General features: G+C 40.3%; 1 long non-coding RNA gene across 1 annotated transcript; it reads left to right on the forward strand.

Moving 5' to 3' along the window:
• The first annotated feature begins 3,518 nt into the window (after window positions 1-3,518).
• On the forward strand, window positions 3,519-6,638 carry LOC115945922 (uncharacterized). Its single transcript, XR_004080109.1, has 3 exons — window positions 3,519-3,611; window positions 5,876-5,971; window positions 6,531-6,638. It is a non-coding gene; the product is annotated as an uncharacterized lncRNA (long non-coding RNA).

Here is a 6,638-nt window from a genome sequence, read left to right on the forward strand (position 1 = left end):
TGATTTTTGATTGTTTAAAGATTTCCCTCATTAATGTCTTCATTATAAGCATCAGATGGTCTTCAAGGTTAGCTTCTGTAACATGGCACTGAGCAACTGAGTCTGATCACTGGAGCCAAAGGCCCTAGACTTCCTGCACATCTTCAGCATGTATCTAACTGCTTTGTAGCCAATTGTGTGGTTTTCACTGAAAGGTATATAACTAATCAGATTGTGTTTTTAATGTTATGGGCTCAGTTTCTTTCAGGGGGATTTGCAGTGTTGATCTCAGCAGAGTTTATACAATATTGGACAGAAATGAGAAGTATGCTGACTTGGAGATCCAGCTGTCAAATGCTCTGAAAGCTATTCTGCTGGATGTGGATACCACTGCTGGGAGCACAATAAAGAAAAAATGTTTGTGCTAGGAGCTATGCAATCTTTAGTCAGCCTTTTTTTGTAACAACATCATGATCTAGAGCTTGCTCAGTTGCTGTGTAAGCTCATGAGTGGGTTGGCATTTTAGTAGGAAGTCTTTTTTTGAGACCAGAACATTACAGTGTACTCTAGAGTTGCCCCTGGCTAAAGCCATTTCAAATGAGAGGGAGTATGAATGAGATTTACAGCAAAGGTCCTTTCTTTATAGACCACTGAAGGATGGAGAGCCTCATCCTGCCTGCCTGTGTGAGCTTGGCTATTGATCTACATAGCAGCAGGATCTGGGATTCCTTTCAAGGTAAGGGCTTTAAAGCTCTTTAAGCTGTTGAATGCACATGCTTGTCCACAGACAAGGGGGTAATTGTATGTCTGACAGAATAGTCTCAGTGTCAAGAACCATGATGTGTGACAGAGATAAAGATGGGAGAAAGGGAAAATGGAGACAGGCCCATAAAAGAGTGATCACAAAGTCTCTTTTGAGTAAAGGTCTTGTGGTGATATGAGGTTTCCAATTGGAATGGTGAAACTTCAACCTTTGCCTCTTCAGGAATGAATTTCCATTCATATCCCAACATTTGTGCTAATGGGACCTCTTTGTATGGAATAGCTGCTTCTGGAGAGCAGGATATGTTGTTGCAGGCACAATGTGTGAAAAGAACCAAGTTATGCTAGCAGAGCACAGAGTTAAGTTCTGGATTACAATGAGAGGGACACCGTTTACTGAAGAAAAACACACAAATGAGGAAACTTGAACTTCAAGTACATCTGGCACTTACCCCTCAGTTTAGAGAACATCTGAAGCATCTCTTGCTTCAGAAATCTCAAGAGACCAATTTAGAACTTCTCCAAGATGGTATTTTTCAGTGGGCTTCCATCCACTTCTCACCATTTTTTGGGAGAGAAGAATGTTCTCCTTTTTGTTGAGTACCAGTGAAGCTTTAAAATTCCCAATTCACAATAGTAAAAAATAAGTGGCCACCAAAGTAAAAATGCTACTGACAGCTCTGTGGCCATTGGAGAACATGTTTGTATTCTGCACATTCTGCAAAAGTTGTAGCTGAGAAGGAAGATGGGACCCCTTTTTCAGCCTTCTCTATCAAGCTGTTACCTGTTACATAAAGGTAAAGACAGCACAGTTTAATATCTGGGGATGTTTAGGTAGGCTTGTCCTTCTAAAAAGCCATGATATCAGTTGCCATTATTGGTGGAAATCTTGTCTTTTGCACAAGAAAAGCCACAGGGTTTAAGCTTATGCTAAAATCATGCAAATATTCTGTGTGATCTCCTGATGGGTAATACTCCCAACTGTCTTATAATTAAAATTTCCTGTGCTTGGTGGAACCAAGAAGGATAAACTGGTTACAGAGATCTTACAAAAATATCTCGTCTTCCCTGTAAACTGTTAGGCATGCCAGTATCACCTTTAAATCATAAAATACACATATATGCTTGTAGATTTTATGCATTGCTTACACATCTTATGCTACAACTAATATGCATTAGTCAGTTATTTGATGTTATGTGACTCCTTATTCTTGCATTCAGTGCCACCAATATCAGACTGTTAAAGATTAACTTGGCAACTATTTTGATAAATGCAACCTGACTTCATTAACCTCTTGCAAGGACACTTCATGTTAAAATATGCCGTTGTTTAGTTCTAAGCATAACATGGGATGCACTTCATGCTTTATTGCTCTTAATGCTCTATTAGCAGATATAATTCAGTCTTTCTTATAGTAAATGAAATCATTATATATTTATTTGACTCTTGGGCCTGAGGTCCAGGTACTCTGATGTTTATTATAGAAGCTAACAAATTTTTGGTGGGCCTTTAAAACCTTAATTGCTTTCTGTTTAGAGATGGCCATTAGCCATTGCTGCTGAAAATGCTGAAATATCAACAACACTTCCATATCCCCAGGAGAGCAAAGCTGGGAAGTTCCCTGTGTTTCTTTCTAATATTCAGAAGAGGCCTCCTCTCCCATAGTATGTTTTCCTGAATAATTGGTCTCAGCTGCCCAGTTTGGCCTCTTAATGATTTCAAAGGTTTTATGATTTAATAACAGAAATTAATAAAATAAGCTTAATACCAATTTCAGCCTGGGGCTTTCTTTTCCTCACTGTGCACCAGTAGTGAAGATGATTGCTTTTCTAGCAGTAATATTCTTCCTAGGCACCTTTTGTAGGGAGTGCTGTAGAGTTTATCGCTGTGCTCTGAATTCCTCTTATTTGTCTAGGGACTTTGGGTTTTGTGGGGTTTTTTGTTTTGTTTTTTTTTCTTTTGGTTCATGCAAGACCTTAGCTCTAGGCTAAAGCCATATTAAAAAGAAAGGGAAATTACTGGGGTCCTATCTCTCAAAGTAATTTTACTTTATTAATATTTGGTGCTGATGGAATTCCAAGCAAATTTGTTATTTGGTCAGTTGAGGGGAAGAAGGAAGATGTAAAGAAGAGGCAGAAGCTGTCAGATGGAGAGCCTTTCCAAAAATCCTTAGACCAACTTAAAGGAATAGGCAATGAAGACAAGAACAGTCATTCCCAGGTGATGTTCTTTGATCTTTCTGGGATGTTTTTTATGACAAGAGTTTGTGAGAAATTATTCTGCTGCCAGTTGTCAAAACTGGATCTGAACAATGAAATGGAGAGGGAAAACTCTCATTACCTTGCTGCTTATCTATATCTTTTCCTTTTTCCTGCAATTCTTGTGATCCAGCTGTGTAAAGAAGGATCTTGCTTTGAAATCATTAGAGAAATCAGATTCAAATTGTGCTGATAGTTCTGTAACACATCTAAATCTTTCTCTTCCCTTGCCCTCTGCCTCAAAGGGATATGTCCTGAATTAGAGTAATAGCCTTTTGCTTAAACTGGAATAATAATACACAGACATATTTGATTTTTAAGTGTAGTTGTGAGACATTATCTCTGGACTGCAACACCAGTTCCATTGCCTGATATGCTAGGACATTAGTGACTGCAGCACACAAACAGTAGACATTTTTATGAATCTAATTCCATGACTGTTCCTTTTATTTTCTAGTATTTAATGATGGGAAAGCTTTTATTCTTTCATGCATATGCTATAATGTTTGCAGGTCACTGGTGTGAAACAGAGTGAAACTTCCAGTGGTTAGTATGTTTGTGTGTCTGGATTCTCCTGGGAATATGCATGTTTTCTGGATATCATTCTACAGGTAAGAAATCAGGACATTACACCTGCCTTCTTTGTTCATCTATTTCCCAACGTATTTCCATATAACACAGCACAGGCCGAAGTAACCCAGGCTGATCAGGAGCCAGTTGCCAACCTCTGCTATGGGTATGGACCTTCAGAGGAGCTCACCAGTCTCTGCCAGCAGCAGTGATGTGTGTGGTTGAGTTCTGAGCAGGTTGACAGCTACATCAGTGACAAACAGAAATCTCAGAGTACCACTTCAGATACAAGCTTTGCTTAGGAAACAATTATCAGCACACTGAGCTCACAAACCATTCAGGATTGAGACAGTAGAAATAACTTGTACACCTCCCGCTCTCATTGCCAAGAAGGATTCCAGTGTTCTGAGGAACTCTCAGAACTGATCCAGATCCAGATCCAGATCTGGGCAAGCAGAGAAGGTGAATGGTGTTGGCAGCCAGGCAGAGAGCCAGCGAGCTGCTCTCTTGCAAGCTTGCATGGCTGCACAGAGCATAAAGTCTCCCTCTACCACTTAGTAAATTTATTACATCACCAGCTGTTACCAGGGAAACACAGAAACTACAGATTTGGATCTTGGCAGCTAGGTGTATAGGGGAAATACCTTGCTCTTTTGTGGGTCAAAAAGAAAGCTGAAACAAATTCCAGGACAGCTTTGAAATGGAACGAAGTAGGGATAGGTTAATAATGCCAAACCAAACAATTATAGCTGCTAAAGTCCAGTGTGGTCCCCATTATGTCACTTACAGAAAACAAACATGGGAGATCAAGTTCAGGACTTCTACCTTCATGAAGCTTAAACATACCCTTCAGCCATGACTGTTATCACCGACTTACAACTTCAGTTCTGACCAGTGGGTTTAACAAGTTGATTTTAGAGATGGGATATCTTCTGAGCAGTGATTTTTCAGAAAGTGCCAATAATTGCTGCTTCTTGAGAAAGAGTTTACTTGTGTTTCACAGCAAAGGAAGTATGTAGTGTTGAGTTTTGATAGAATTGTGTGCAAATACCACTGCTGTTGTGATATGTGCTTTTTATAGCTTTTAAAAATGTGTGGGGTTAGTGAGAACTGAAGACTTTAGACATGTGTTTTATGGCTCTAAAGTGCTTGAGATTTTTGAAGTTACAGAAATCACATTTTTGTCATTTAGTAACATTAGCTGATATTCTATTTATGTTGCATGTTTAAATGAAAACACTGCCTTTTAAATGGATTATTATTAAAGTACTGGGTAGTTGAGAGCCAGCTAATACTAGCTCTTGCATGGTCCTGTTTGATTTCATTCACATTGCACAAGATTGTAGGCTCAGTACATGACAAATGCATGCATCTTCCCTGCAAAGGCAGATGGAACAAGACTGAGTGAATACTCAAGCTGAGCTCAGGTGTGGAATTGCAGCAGCTACTTCATTCATACCTGCAAGGCTGTGGGCTGTGTGTGGCTGTACTCCCACCTGAAGATCCCAAATCAGAAAGGTAGAGGTTGTTATGCTGTGGGAGAGATCTGAGACCATCTGTATGGAGTGTTAAAGAGCTGAGGACTCGCCCTATTTGGCTGTGTCTCCATTAAAGAGCAAAATTCCATATTAAAAGTCCCCATGGTGCTAGTCTGATGTCAAATGTATGCATGATGGAGGTTCTTATGTAGACATTGAGCAGCATTTCTCTGTAACTGTCGTAAAGAGCACAGGAACATGTTTAATCTGATTTGCATTCTCCATATTAAAACCCAGAAAAGTTCTGCTTGCCAGACAATCAGTGTGTCTTTTCCCTGTTCTGTTGGTGGCCTTGGATCCTGGGATTTCTCTGCCACAAGAGCAGTTTGCGTACTGTCTGGGTCTTGTTATCTGGAACATGGTTCAATGTTCCCTGTTGTGCCTCGTTTCAGTGGGATAATGACCAAGGAAACTGCTGAGCCATGGATGGATTGCAGGGATATGTCATGAGAAAGCTGCCCAGAGTTGTCTGCCCACATGCTGTGATGCTGGCTCACATTTCCAAAGCAGAGTTGCAGTCAGAGGAGATCATAAGTGCTCCAAAGAACTTAGCTATCTATGCAAGCTCCTTTTTTTATCCTTTGTACTAAGTCACTTTGAAAGGCTCCTTTTTGGTTCTCTTTAGTTAGACTGCTGATTCCTTTTGCTTGTGTGCCCCGTCACAGACCTGAGACTTGTGACTGGGGCTACAACAGCTATTGGGTCTGTTGTCATGGTTTTTCTCTCTGGAACGGTAGAAATGGCTTCCTTCCCCACTTCTCTTTAAGGATATGAAAGATGCTTCTGAAGAGGAAGGAATTTACTTCTTGGGAAAAGTCACATACAACCAGGGTGGTTCCCCCATGCAGACTTCCAGCTTGGAGGTATGCTCTGGAATTCCTGTGGTAGGAGGACGTTTTCATTTGTGTGGTGAATTCATGGTGTTTTCAATCTTTGCCATGGTTTTAGAACTAGTTGCACTCCTGTGGCCTGTGCATCCATCCCAAGTGCACTCTCCAAATGTTCAAGTATTGGTTTCTCTGGAGCTACTCTGAAGTACCCAGAAGGGATCAGAAGGAAATACTGTGTCACTGCATGAGCCCCACACAGGCCTTTAGGAAAATGAATGGTTATGTCAAGCGTGCATTAATCAGGACAATGTATAGCATTTATTATTTCATATACATTGGCACTTGTAAATTACTACAGGACACCTTCATATTTGTACCAGTGTTCTTATATGTGGTGACGTGGAATAGGAGGGGCAGTTTAATAGGGTATACAGGGACAGGAAGAAAAGGAGCTCCTATATGATGTTCTCTTCAGCATAATCATATTGACTCCTGGATTCAGAGAAAGGGGGAGTGAAGGGAACTCAGTGTAGAATATCCTTAGACACTAAACTAACTCTCTTTCTTATGTTTTCATCCTCCTTTTTCTCAGGAGGCAAAGGGAAAGAATTTTCCACACCTAAACCTGAGTCATTCATACTACACATGTATTTATTGAATTCAACTGGATGGAGCCCCATTCTCTGAAAGAACACAGATG

This window comes from Melopsittacus undulatus, chromosome 8 (genome assembly GCF_012275295.1).
Source record: "Melopsittacus undulatus isolate bMelUnd1 chromosome 8, bMelUnd1.mat.Z, whole genome shotgun sequence".
Lineage (NCBI taxonomy): Eukaryota > Metazoa > Chordata > Aves > Psittaciformes > Psittaculidae > Melopsittacus > Melopsittacus undulatus.